The sequence below is a fragment of the Eumetopias jubatus genome, unplaced genomic scaffold, assembly GCF_037043125.1.
Source record: "Eumetopias jubatus isolate StellerSeaLion01/CBP00866 unplaced genomic scaffold, mEumJub1_p1.0 scaffold_15, whole genome shotgun sequence".
NCBI classification, from domain to species: Eukaryota; Metazoa; Chordata; class Mammalia; order Carnivora; family Otariidae; genus Eumetopias; species Eumetopias jubatus.
Genome location: NW_028274821.1, coordinates 85,445,506 through 85,460,030, shown reverse-complemented (window position 1 = coordinate 85,460,030; position 14,525 = coordinate 85,445,506). Strand labels below are relative to the sequence as shown.

Below are 14,525 nucleotides of genomic sequence, written 5' to 3'. Positions count from 1 at the left end.
ATCCCAATTATCCCGTCAGACTTAATTTTTTCCAGTCTTGCAGGTATGAAATTATATCTCGTTGTGATTTGAATTTGTGTTTCTCAGATTATAACTGGAATTGAACATCCTTTGTAGGTGCATTGGTTATTCATATTTCCTGTTCTGTGAAATACTGTTCAAATCCTTTGTCCATTTTTGTTTACCATTTTTTAAAATATTTATTTATTTATTTTAGAGGGAGGGAGGGACAGAGGGAGAGGAAGAGAGAGAATCTCAAGCAGACTCTGCTGAGTGGAGCCTGACATGGGGCTCAATCTCATGACCCTGAGATCATGACGTAAGCCGGAATGAAGAGTCGGATGCTTAACTAACTGAGCCACCCAGGTGCCCCGTTGTTTATCATTTCTTAATGATTTGAAGGAATTTTAAAAAATGTATTTTGGATAGTAAACATTTTTTTTAAAGATTTTATTTATCTATTTGACAGAGAGCAGAAGCAGGGGGAGCAGCAGGCAGAGGGAGAAGGAGAAGCAGGCTTCCCATTGAGCAAGGAGCCTGATGTGGGACTCGATCCCAGGACCCTGGGATCGTGACCTGAGCCAAGGCAGACACTTAACCAACTGAGCCAGTCAGGCGCCCCTGGCTAGTAAACATTTTTTATGTATGTGGATACTAATCATTTTATTGCAGAAATGTTCTTCTGATTTGTGGCTTGTCTTCATTATCTTTGTGGTGTTTTTTTCTTTTTTAAGATTTTATTTATTTATTTGAGAGAGAGAGATACAGAAATAGCAATAGAGATAGCAAGAGAGCATGAGTAGGGAGGAGAGGGAGAAGCAGGCTCCCCACGGAGCAGGGAGCCCGGCGTGGGGCTCGATCCCAGAACTGTGGGATCACGACCTGAGCTGAAGGCAGCCGCTTAACCGACTGAGGCACCCAGGCGCCCTGTGGTGTTTTTTGATGAACAGAAATTCTTATTTTTTTCCAAAGATTTTATTTATTTATTTGACAGAGAGAGACAGAGCAAGAGAGGGAACACAAGCAGGGGGAGTGGGAGAGGGAGAAGCAGGCTTCCCGCAGAGCAGGGAGCCCGATGCGGGACTCGATTCCAAGACCCTAGGATCGAGCCGAAGGCAGATGCTTAACGACTGAGCCACCCAGGCGCCCCAGAAATTCTTATTTTTAATGTATCGAATTTATGAGTCTTTTGCTTCATTACTTAAACTTTTTTTGTCTTGTTTAAGAAATCCTTCCCTACCCCAAGATCATAAAGATATTTTCATATGTTGTATTTAAGTTTTTGTATTTAAATAATCTGTGTGGAATTATTTTTATTTTTTTTTAAGACATGTAGTGTGAGGTAAAGGTGCAATTTCAGTTTTTTTTTTCTGGGTGGTTGATCAGTTGTCTGGGCATTAGTTATTTAAGTCCCATTTCCCCCTGTTCCATGGTGCTAGCTCAGTCATGTAGATACGAAACTTCCCTTTTTGTGTGCTACTGGTTCTGAGCTCTCCTTTTCCAGTGGTTTGTTTTCCCTAGGTTAATATCACACTCTCTTAATTATTTCAGACTTAAAACAGTTTCTCATATATGGTAAATCATGCCCCTTAAACTCTTTTTTTCTTAATTATGAGCATCCTGTATATTCTTGACCCTTCCATATAAATTATGAAACTGCTTGTCAAGTTTTTAAAAAATTCCTATTGAGGTTTTGATTGGACTGAATTTGTAGATCAATTTGGGAGAATTTATATCTTTACTATTTTAAACATGTATATCTCTTCATTTACCTAAGTGATCTAAAAAATGTCTTTCATAAAATTTTATGATTTTCTCCATAGAAGTCTTATGTCTTTTTTAGATTGATTTACAAATCCTTAATATTTTTTGGTTCTGCTCCCCATATCGTTTAAATCATAGTGTGTGTTTGTTGCTAGTGTTTATAAGTAGCAGTTGATTCTTCCTCTGTTCCTCTCCTCCTCCTCCTCCCAGTTGTATTTATTCACCTAACAGAGATTTTCATCATTAACAGAGGCAGTTGATTCTTCTGAATTGGTTTAATTTCAACAACCTTAGTAAACTTTTAGTAATCCTGTTTCATGCCTTTTTTGGTTTTCTCTGGAGTCAGTGATTTGCAAATAATGATAGTCTTGCTGTCTTCTTTCTAACCCTTCTACTTCTCTTTTTCTTGCCTTACTGAGCTGGCTAAGACCTCTAATACCATGCTGAATAAAGTAATCTTGTTGTGTTCCTGATATTAAGGAAATACTTTCAATATTCCACCATTTAGAATGATGTTTGTTGGGGCACCTGGGTGGCTCAGTCGTTAAGCGTCTGCCTTCGGCTCAGGTCATGATCTCAGGGTCCTGGGATCGAGCCCCGCGTCGGGCTCTCTGCTCCGCGGGAAGCCTGCTTCTCCCTCTCCCACTCCCCCTGCCTGTGTTCCCTCTCTCGCTGTGTCTCTGTCAAATCAATAAAATCTTAAAAAAAAAAAAAAAGAATGATGTTTGTTGTTTGGTAGATGGCTTGTGTTGGATTAAGAAAGATCCCTTTTACTCCTAGTTTGCTAAGATTATCATTTTTTAATCATGAGTGAATGTTGAATGTACTGAGTGCTTTCTATATGTATACTGCCATATTATTTTTTCCTTTAATTTCTTGATCTGATCAATTATATAAATTTATTTTCTTGGTTTAACCAACCTTGCATATGACAAAATAAAATAAACTTTCGTCATCAAGTATCCTAGCTTTTATATAGTGCTGGATTGGTTTGCTAATATTTTCTTTAGGATTTTTGCATCTTTGTTCACAAGTAAACTTGGCCTGTAGTGTTCCTATCTCATACTCTCAGGTTTTGATACGGAGTTTTGGTAGCCTTGTAGAGTGATTTAGGAATTATTCTTTTTCGGTACCATTTAATAATATGGGTAATAGTAGCATTATCTGTTTTTGAATGTTTGTTAGAACTTGCTAATAAACTGTTGTAGCGGGTTAGGTCCCATGGGAAGCAGAATCTGAAGTGGAGATACACATGCTGGAAATTAGTTATTAGAGAGTGCTTTCTGGATCAGCATCTATGGGGAGAAGAGAAGGAAACAGGATTGGGTAGAAGGAGGAGTTGTAGTGCTGGCACCATGGGGCACTCTGAAATTAGGATGACACTTCAGGGTTGCCGCATAAGATAAGATGGGATAAGAGGCCAGGCCTTTGTATTCCTTGCATGTGACTTATCATTGAATGCTAGCCACCCTGAAAAGGGGGTGTGGTCTTGACCAAGGTGGCTCTATCAGCCTGTTTAATTCCAGGAAAGGACTAGCAGCTGATAGCAGCCATCCCAGCAGTTGGAGAATATACCCTTAATTCCTGAAGATGGCATCTGGGTGGTGCAGCCAGGGACCATGCCAGTCTACCCTTGGTGTCACTTGTATTTATTTGTTTCTTAAAATTTTGGGACCATTCCTTCACATCTGTGGTGGGCTTCTTTGCTTTGGGGAAACTTATTCAAGGAAGGTTAGTGGAATAAACTGTAGTCCGCATTTCTGCAACTGCTCCTAAGAACAACTGCTCCTAAGGACACAACTGAAACTCATCCACCTCTTCAAGTATCCATTTTAGTCCCTTCAATCTCAGTTAGCATCTCTGCTGCTCCCAATGGCTTTTATGGTATGATGACTCACACCCTGATCCCTGAGGGTCCAAGTCCCTGTTCAAAGGCTGTGTCTGCTTCATTTGTCCATTTACCATCAAAATTGGGCAAAAGAGGAACAAAATATGCCCAAGAAGATTTACTGGCCAGATGTGTTCCTTCTTGCCTCTGTTATGTAACAGCAGCCCTACCTTCTCCTGATGAGAATTAATTACTCCTGTCAGGATTGTGCTTTTTCTTCTTGCCTGATAGCACTTGACACAAGGAGCATGAGTGGCAGCCATAGTTTAACATTTAGTGGGACTTCTGCTGTGTCTCTTGGTGGAAGTGTTCTCCCTTTGGGAACCAGGTTCTCTAAATTCACAGAGCCCTAATTTCTAGAGATGGGAAGCATTCCCCAAATGGGTCACTGGGAATAATAGCTAATCTTGCTGCTTCTTCTTGGTTCCTAGAACCATGTATTTTATCTGCTGGGGACATAATACCGTATAATGGTTGTTGATTTTTAGTATATATGTTGCATCCTGGAAATGGCATCCCAGCCTAACAGGGTGTCATCTGTGAGCTAGTGCCTTATCTGTACCATCAACATGTTGTTCAATCACTCTTTTAGATGGACAGCTTTTGGGTCATGTGGTGTGTGATATAACCATGTATGATATGCTTTTGGGTCATGTCGTGTATGATATGACCATGTATGATATGCTACTGTTACATCTCCTTTGCTATAAAGTGGATTCCTCAGTCCGGTGGAATATTAGGTGGGCTACCACTTTGGTGGATCAAACACTCTGAGATGCTGGTACTAGCTGAGGCATTACTGGCAGGAAATGCAAACCCATACTTAATAAGTATTGGTCTCTGCCAAAACCACTTTCAGAGTAGAAGGGGTCCAGTGCATTCAGCTTGCCACCAAATGGCTGGTTGGTCTTCTTAGGGATGATGCTGTATTAGGGACTCAGCATTTTTCTCTTTTGCTGTCAGGTTGGATATTTGACAGTAGGCAGGAGCAACATCAGCCTTGGTGAGTGGGAGATAATGGTGTTGGTCCTATATATAGCCTCAGTCTCTGCCACCATGGCTACTCTGTTCATGTGTCCACTGTGCCAGCACTGGAGAGACCAATAACAAAGAGACTGGCTGAAGTTAAAGCAAGTGTGTGTTGGGAGTCCCCCAGACAGCGATTTACTAGGAGGATTTACAGGACTCAGCATAGAGTTGTACTCATGTCTATGATTTATTACAGCAAAAGGATACAAAGTACCATCAACAGAGGGAAAAGGCCTATGGGATCAGGTCTAGGTCCACGCTTCTAAGAGTCCTCTCTCAGTGGCGTCACACAGGATATGCTTAATTCCTCCCAGCAATGAGTTTTGTCAACATGGGCAAAATAGTATCTACTAGGGAAGCTCATTAGAGACTCAGTGCCCACGGTTTCTTTTGGAAGCTTGTCACATGGGCACCCTCTGCCTAGCATGTACCAAAATTCCAGAGTCCTAGAAGGAAGGGAGGTGTTCAGCATAAACCATTGTTCGCACAGTTTAGGCACAGTGAGCCACTCTTACTGGGTAGGATAATGAGGACTCTGCTGAGGTCCAAGTTCCCAAGAGTCTACATATTTTAACCTCCTGACACTTGCCTTTGCTTTGACACAAAGAAGATGAACAAACACATTGTCCTGAACTCTGACTATTGGGAAGATTCCCTATCACTGTTGTCTTTTAAGGCCACTCCTGAGTGGGACTGTAGTATAGCCATGGTCCATTTTTAGCTTCAGCAATGTCCAACAGTTCTTGAAGTGTGGTATTCCTCTTTGTCAGTGTATGATTGCAAAATGGCCATAGATACTTTGGGGGGATCATTATAGTGTTTACTTGCTGTGGAGGTGCAGGTCCTTTATCCTTTAGCTTTATCTCATAATCTCACATTTTTTGGATATGTCCTTAGATATTTTTAATTCCTATTACTTCCTATTTGATACATGAATTATTTATGTGTTTATAAATTTCCAAACCTATTAGGTTTCTATAATTTTGCTTTTTAGTTATTGATTCTAATTTTATTGTTCTGTGGTTAGAGAATATGGCCTAATGATACCAATTATTTGAAATTTGTTGAGCATGGTTTTATGTCCACTAATGTAGGCCACTTTTCATAAATACTACCTGTGAACCAGGAAAAAATACTGGAGCAACTGCTGCTCTTGGTTGCAGGATTCTAAATCTGTCCATTAGGTCAAGCCCGTTAATTCTGTTAAAATCTGTATCTTTATTGGTATTTTTTTGTCTGCCTGCACTATCAATTAGACAAAGATACATTAGAATCTTCCACTGCGTTGATAGATGGCCTGTTTTCCCTTAGGGTTCTGACAGATTTTCTTTTACATATTAGGCTATGTTTTTAGGTTCATACAAGTTCAGAATTATTTCTTCCTGGTAAATTGAACTATTTGTGATTTGTGACTCTATCTCTAGGGACCCCCCCTCCCCTTTAACATAGCTATACCAGCTCCATTTGGTTAGTATTTACCTGGTGTATGTGCAATTTCATGTTTAGATGCAGATTATTTTTTCTTTTTCTCTTTGGGTTTCACTGGATTTTCTGAGTCTGTGCAATGTTGGTCAGGGTACATATTTTGCCATATGGCTGAAATAGAAGTCCTTTAGTAAAATAGAACATTTTTTCTAATGGGTTGTCTTATCTTAACTGTTGTAGAAAGAGTATTATAGAAGGATGAGAAAGATAGAGACAGTTTATGCATAAATATGTCATTGTTCTTGATTTCATGAAAATGTTGATTCAGAGTATAATACGAGGCTTTTCCCCTCCAAAAGAAAAACCTTTAAAAATATATTGGTTTTGGGGAGAATTATCGTAAGTTAAAGATTGTGGTCTTTCGAGTCCCATCAGACCTGGGTTTCCATCTGAGTTCTCTCACTAGCCGTGTGACTTTTAATGATTTCTTTAACTTCTTAATATTTATTTATCTGTAAAAGGGGGTAAGTAAGGGCAGTTTTGAGGATCAAAGGAGATAATATATGTAAAGGGATCAGCCTGGTGCCTGACACATAGAGTAAATGTTAGCTGTTTTTAATTTTAGCCATTCTCTTTCCGGAAGTGTTCAAGGTGTTAATACAGAGAGTTAAACGTGAAATATCTCACATTATACATGTAATAGTGTAAAACTGAATATGGGTATATGGCAGACACAACCATAAAGGGAAAAGCAAGAAAGGTACCACAGTATTAGAAGATGCGAGAAGCAATATGAAGCTTGGCAGGTGACCAAAGCCAAAAAGGTCCTCTGGCTCCCCTCAGCTTTCCAAGACTTGGATTTAGTAAGGATATTCTCTACTCTGGCTTTTTCTTTTGTGTTCTGTTCAGTTAGTTCAGGAGCATATATATCCCTTCCCCTTTGGGTCAGAGGGAGTTCTGACTTCCTGCACCCCAAGGGAGCTGCCTAGCTTACTTTAGGAGAAGGATGCTTGTTCCCTTCTATAGGGACCTCAAGGATAGTTAGGGATTTTCATTCTCACCAGTTCAACAAGGAACTGTTTGGCATCCCCAGAGTTCTGGAAATACCTTACTAGAAAAGAGATATAGTTGCATTCTTCTGAATAGAAAAATTTGTAATAAACAAGAATACGGAAATACATACCATGCAGCATCAGCATATATCAGATTATATGAAGCATTTAGACTTTTTGCCTCTTCCCCCTGGTAAACCAGGCCTCAATGAAATTCTTGTATAACTTTTCATTAGGCTCCAGTGTAGAGCATCAGATATGAGAGGGAATTGTGTAGCCCACCTCCATCTAACCTTTTGCTCTATATTTTTGCATGCCCAAAGACAAGAAAAGTGTGTCTTATTCATTGTCTTTGTGTATTTCTCTTGGTACTACTATTGTCACTTTAGTTTTTTAGTAAAGGAAATTGGCTTATTAGAAACGTTTGTCTTAATCCTCTATGGAAATATCAGTTTACGGGAAGGTGAAGGCAGCTTGTTTGGGCTCCTCTCAGAATCTCTGCTGCAATTGTCGGAAAGGAAACCCCAGGGAAACCCCTGAGCACAGGCTTTACAGGAGCAGTGGCTGCATGGAAGACACCACTCCTGATGCTTTCTCAGGTGCTGTCTGGCGAGCAGAAATAATGGGCTGAAGGCAGAAATGCTGATGTTTCCACTTTCCCAACTTAGCACAAACATCTTCTTTATCTTTGGTGCATTTTGGTGCCACAGAGGCGGCTCCAGGAAGCCTTAAATGCAAATGTGATTGCTTTTACAATCCTGGCTTTGAAAGCATGGCGTTTGGGGATTTCCTTGACTTGAATTCTTTTTTTAAAGGGAGTGGATTCATAGCATCCACTGTCGGTGCCATTTCCCTTTCTGCGATGACTTGTTCACTGTTTACATGAAAGGATTCAGGAAGTAAGACGTAAACATAAGTAGATAAATGAACAAATAAACGAAAAGCTCTGCTGCCTTTGTCACAGAGTGAAAAGGCTTAACTATAACATAATGGGAACACAGCAGCTGTTTGATTAAAACTTTAGGACTTTTCCTGGAAACTTCGAAGCGTGTCTGCATTTTTTTTCTTTTTAAATAACACTGTGATATGGGAGAAGTGGTTTCCTAGAATGCCATGGTTACAGTGGAGCTTTTTAATGTATTGTCATCCTAGTCACTGCAGGGGCTGATATGAAATACTCTCACTGCTGGGGCTTGCTTCCCTTCTGATATGTCCATCCTTTGGAAGGCCCAGAAAGTGATTTGTAAATAAATTGCTTCTTGTCGCCATACAGTGTTTGTTAGTTTTTTTTAAGTTGTGGTTTTGTTTTTTGTTTTACTGTCTTAACCAGTTTGAAATGTACAGTTCAGTGGTATTAAATGCATTCATAATGTCTTACAGTAGTCCCCCCTTATCCACAGGACATCTGTTCCAAGACCCCAGTGGATACCTGAAACTGTGTATAGTATTGAACCCTATATGTATAGGGTTTTTTTTTCTATACATACATATCTACGATAAAGTTTAATTTATAAATTAGGCACAGTAAGAGATTAATAATAAAATAGAACAACTATAACAATATACTGTAAGTTCATGAATATTCTCACTCTTCTGATTTTACAATAATCAGGGCAGGCCAAACATTTGCTCTATTAAGACCATGCATGTGTCCTCAGACCTAGTTCTTTCCCTAGGTCTGATTTTATCAATGCTGGTGATAAACCAAGTCTAATTTATATGGTGCATCGTATGTGGGAAATGTCTGTGACTCTAGGTATCTGGTCATCCTGGAGAAATGACGGCACAGCTAGTGTAATAACCTTTGAAAATAATAATTTGGGGAGTCCTGGGATTGAGCCCCGCGTCAGGCTCCCTACTTGGCGGGGAGCCTGCTTCTCCCTCCCCCGCTCCCCCTGCTTGTGTTCCCTCACTCGCTGTCTCTCTCTCTCTCTCTCTCTCTCTCTCTGTCAAATAAATAAATAAAATCTTTAAAAAATTTTCAAAAAGAAAATAATAATTTGATGATTACCAGTTGCCATTAAATGAGTTGTAAAACTAAAAAAAAGAAAAATGTTATGTGAATGTGGTCTCTCTTTCAAAATATCTTACTGTACTTACCCTTCTTGTGATGATGTGAAGTTACAAAAAGCTTACGTGATGAGATGAAGTGAGGTGAGTGACATAGGCATTGTGATGTAGCATTAGGCTACTATTATTGACCTTCTGACAGTGTTTCAGAAGGAGAATTCATCTGCTTTTGGATCACAGTTCACCACAGGTAACTGAAACTGTAGAAAGTGAAACTGCTGGTAAGGGGCGACTACTGTGTGATCATCACTACCATCCGTCTCCATAACTCTTTTCATCTTGTAAAACTGAAACTCTATATCCATTAAACAATAACTCTCCTTTCCTCCTTCATCCCAGCCCCTGGCAACTACCATTCTACTTTCTGTCTCTGTGATCTTGACTACTCTAAGTATCTCATATAAGTGGAATCATACAATTATTTGTCTTTTTGTGACTGGTTTATTTCACCTAGCATAATCCTCAAGTTTCATCCATGTTGTAGCATATTGCAGAATTTCCCTACTTGTTAAGGCTGAGAAACATTACATCATATGTATATACCATATTTTGCTTATCCATTCATCTGTCAATGGGCACTTGGGTTATTTTCATGTTTTAGCTGTTGTGAAGAATGCTGCAGGGAACACGAGTGTACACATACCTCTTCAAGACCCTGCTTTCAGTTCTTTTGGGTATATATCCAGAAGAGGAGTTGCTGGGTCCTTTGGTAATTCTATTTTTAATTTTTTGAGGAACCTCCATACCATTTTACTTTTCCACCAATAGTGCACAAGGTTTCCAGTTTCTCCACATCCTCACCAACTTGCAGTTTTCTGGGGTTTTTTGATAGTAGCCATCCTGATGGGTGTAAATTGCTATCTCATTGTAGTTTTTACTTGCATTTTCCTTCTAAGTAGTGACGTTGAGCATCTTTTCATGTGTTTATTGGCCATTTATATGTCTTCTTTGGAGAAATGCGTATTCTAGTCCCTTGTCCACCCGTAATTTTATTAAAAGCAAAACAAGCAGCTTTGCAGTGTTCAGAGGCAGTTTTAAGTGGTGAGTAAGACTTCAGGCTCAAAAGTTAGCTCCAGGTTGACATCATGGCTTTATCAGCTGTGTGACATTGAGCAAGTTACTTCATTTCTTTAGGCTTCCATTTCTTCTGTAAAATGGGGAGAAGAGTTGAATCTGTTTCACTGAGTTCTGGGATTACCTAAGCTAGTATTATAGACATCAAATATATGGGATAGTATTTGCCCTGTTGTAAGTATTTAATAAATACTAGCTGTTATATTATTGGGATCATGAGCCAGTCTTAAAAAACTCTTTTTATGGGGTGCCTGGGTGGCTTAGTCGGTTAAGTGTCCAACTCTTGATTTCACCTCAGGTTTTGATCTCATGAGTCGTGCATTCAAGCCCTGCTTAAAACACACACACATACACAGACACAATGGAATATTATTCAGCAATAAAAAAAGAGTGAAATCTTGTCATTTGCAATGAATTAAATGGAGCTAGAGAGTATTATGATAAGCCAAATAAGTCAGTCAGAGAAAGACAAATACCATATGATTTTACTCATATGTGGAATTTAAGAAACAAAATGAACGAGCACAAAGGAAAAAAAGAGAGAGACAAAGCAAGAAACAGACTTTTAACTATAGAGAACAAACTGGTGGTTGGGGGGGGAGGTGAGTGGGGGGAATGGCTGAAATAGGTGATGGGGATTAAGGACTGCACTTGTCAAGATGAGCATCGGGTGATGTATGGAAGTGTTGAATCACTACATTGTACACCTAAAACTAAAATAACACTGTATGTTAACTACCTGGAATTAAAATAAAAACTTTGAAAAAAAGAAAATGATTGAGCTTTGGATTCAACAAGATCTGGCTTGAAATCTGGCTTTACTACTTACTAGCTGTGTAAATTCAGGCATGTTTGTTCATCTCTGAGAGCCTCAGTTTCTCCTTCCCAAAACGGTGAAAGTAATATATATTTTATAGGGAAGCTGGGAAGAATGAATGAATTAGCATAGTAGGCACTCTGGCATATATTAGACTCTCAAATAGTTTCTCTTACATTAAGTTGAAGCACATGAAACTGCTGACAGTCATGGTTTATAACCTACAAAAATGGCAATTCCACATGGTTTCTCCTAATACTATAGTGACTGAGACAGTAAGTAGGCATGAACTGGAAAAACAAGTGAAGGTTCTCAAGAATGCAATGAATTATACTCCTATCAAAATAGGCAGGCAGCTAACATATACTTAAAACACACGCACACGCACACGCACACGCCACATCTTCTTTATCCATTCTTCAGTTGATGGACCATTGGGCTATTTCCATTATCTTGGCTGTTGTAGATAATGTAGATAACGCTGCTATAAACATAGGGGTGCATGTATCCCTTTGAATTAGTGTTTTTGTATTCTTTGGGTAAATACTCAGTAGTGCAATTGCTGGAATGTAGGGTAGTTCTTTATTTTTAACTTTTTGAAGACCCTTCACGCTGTTTCCCACAGTGGCTGCACCAGCTTGCACTCACACCAACAGTGCAAGAGGCTTCCTTTTTCTCCACACGTTCAGAAAGCTCATTCATTTTCCCTCTAATTTCTTCCACATAAACAGTCTGAGAAACACCCTCCCCTATCCCTGTGCCCAATAAAGATTAAATTTCTTCTTAGTTGATGGTGATTTGGGTTTTGTTCAGTATGGTGAGTATATGTGGTAGTTCTGTGTTCATGTACATTTTGTGCTTTTGTCACTCTCTCTTGTATTTGGAACATAGCATGTGCAATGTTGGCTGTACTTACATAGGCTCTTTCACAAAAGTGCTGTAGGGTGAAAATAAGTAACTTAGGGTCTGCCTTCAACCCATTTCTCCTGGCCACCATCATGTCCGCTGTTTATTGATCATCTGTTCTGTGTAAGGAATGTGTTAGATGCTTTAGCCACAGCATCTCAGTGTCCCTATATAATTTATATAGAGTAGGGGCTAAAATCCTGTGTAGTATGGAAGGAAACTGAGGCTAAACAGGATTATATGATTTGGGCCAAGAACATAGGACCCTTTATCTTGCTTCAGGGGCCAAATTTTTTTTACTATACCCCATTTCCTCCCATTCTTAGAAAGGGTCTCCTAGAGGGGAAATGAGGACAGCCTTTCTGTAGAATACTCTGTAGCACACTTGGGTGTGTTATCTCTACTGAATTTTCCCATTTCCTTGCCCATTCCCTTTCCCCCTGCCTGTCTCCCTTTTCTTTTCCTTCTTCCTTTCCTCCCTCTGTTCATTCCTCCTTCCCTCCTTCTGTTTCTCCCACCCACTTTCTGTCTTCTTCCTTCCTTCTTTCCTTCCTCCCTTCCTTTCTCTAAACCTACCTAATGAAGTTTAAATACCAAGATTAAGAAACTACTTAATGTATTTCCTGAAGAAAATTGGATTCTTGAGATATTCCCATTTGATTTTTTTTTTTCTGGCACTAAAAATTACCTCTAATTTTAATTTGCTTTCAGAGGAATTACCATTTTTTTAAAATATGCTATTTTAAAACAAGTTAGATTGAATTCCTATCAGCTTTTAAAAGAGTGACCTTCTCAGTCTTTTAAATAATAAGATTTGGAAGTAATTCCTTAATATCTGAGTTTAAGAGAATGACATATTTTGAGTTCTAAGGAAAGCCTGTTTGACCTAGCTGCACAGTTTTTCCTACACTAGATAACCAGAACCAACTTTCTTACTCAGTCTAGGAACTGTGTTGGTGAAACCTCGTCTGTTTGCAGCTGGAGGTTGCACTTTTATTCCTTTGTTGTTCCATTGTTTCCTTTAGGGTGAGGGAGAATAATTAAGGAGTACATCTTTTCTGAGCAGCTGGAATCAGATTCCAGCTGACTGCAGCACCTGCAGAGATGGCACCTCTGCCTCTGGGTGGCAGGCTGGGATGCCAGCCGTGGAGTCTGCCACGGTGGGCTCCAAGGTGCAGAGATGCGACCGTGCCGCACCACTCCTGCCCTTCTGTGAGCTTCAGATGGCAGCAGTACCAGTGAACGCAGTGTCTGTTTTAGACTAATTAGAGGGATGATTTGTGAAACAGTGGCTATTTATTTAATTAATCACCAGCACAAAACCATAAAACCCATATTTTAAAAATCCCTGTTAGTTTGCCATGTGGTTAATAGATTGGGGCACATTAAAAAGTGACATGGTGATGTATTAAAAATGTTCCACCTAAGTTCCTTCAGAAAGCAATGGAAGCTGTCTGCTTTCAGATGCTGAAGTGTTACCTGCCAGGATTTGACCCGTCAGAGGTTTTAATGTTTGTAAAGGCATTTATCTTTTGAATAGCATCTTCATTAGGACATCTCCTCTTGGAATATTTCAAAATACAAAAATATGTGTAGAATAATTTTTAAAATTATACTTAAAGTGAATTTTGTTAGTTTTTCTTAACAATGAGGAACTATATTTTCCCATTAGATTATACTATGTTTACTAAGCCTAACAGTGTTTCTTATAGGGTGTTCTTTTCCATTTTGGGGAAAGGGAGTAATTTAATTTAGTAATAAATGCAATAGCATTTTTGTTGCAGCAGTCAGAATTGCATTTTGTTCTGCCCTTATATTATTTTTTATCTAATAGGTACAGAGATAATTGCTATACTTGCTCAGTCTCAGCTCAGGTGAATTGTCGTTTTTGGATAGCAAGATTAAGGTAGAGGGGCACCTGGGTGGCTCAGATGGTTAAGCATCTGCCTTTGGCTCAGGTCATGATCCCAGGGTCCTGGGATCGAGCCCCACATCGGGCTCCTGGCTCAGCGGGGAGCCTGCTTCTCCTTCTCCCTCTGCCTCTCTCCCTGCTCATGCTCTCTCTCTCTGTATCTCTGTGTCTCAAATGAATAAATAAAATCTTTAAAAAAAAAGATTAAGGTAGAATTGATTTGTTTAAGAGATAACACTGGCATTAAAAATGAGTAGAAATGATTTAGATTGTAACAAATGATAGTGGTTTTTATACACACAAACTTCCAGTTGGTTTTCAGTATACATAAATGTGTCTGTGCAAGGTATCCTACACTTTGAGAGAATTTGAGGCCGAATTTGGTATGTGTGATTCACTCTTATTTTTAAAAAATTATTCTGAATGGTCACTGTTTCTAATAAGCAGCCCCCCCCCCAAATTTTAAGATTATGTATGAAAATGTGTTGCTCAGGTGGGTGCTTGTACAGAAATTGTCCAGCTCTTAGGCTTGTGTTTCTCTGCTGTGTTGTATAATTACCTGCTCTGTTAGAAAGGGAGCTCGAATAA

General features: G+C 39.3%; 1 protein-coding gene and 1 non-coding gene across 9 annotated transcripts in view; both read left to right on the top strand.

Moving 5' to 3' along the window:
* The window catches only part of MAPKAP1 (MAPK associated protein 1), a 233,574-nt gene that overhangs the window by 75,253 nt on the left and 143,796 nt on the right, over window positions 1-14,525 (top strand). The gene's annotated exons all lie outside the window — the stretch shown is intronic.
* LOC114212944 (small nucleolar RNA SNORA72) lies at window positions 8,732-8,863 on the top strand. Its single transcript, XR_003610081.1, has one exon. It is a non-coding gene; the product is annotated as a small nucleolar RNA SNORA72 (small nucleolar RNA).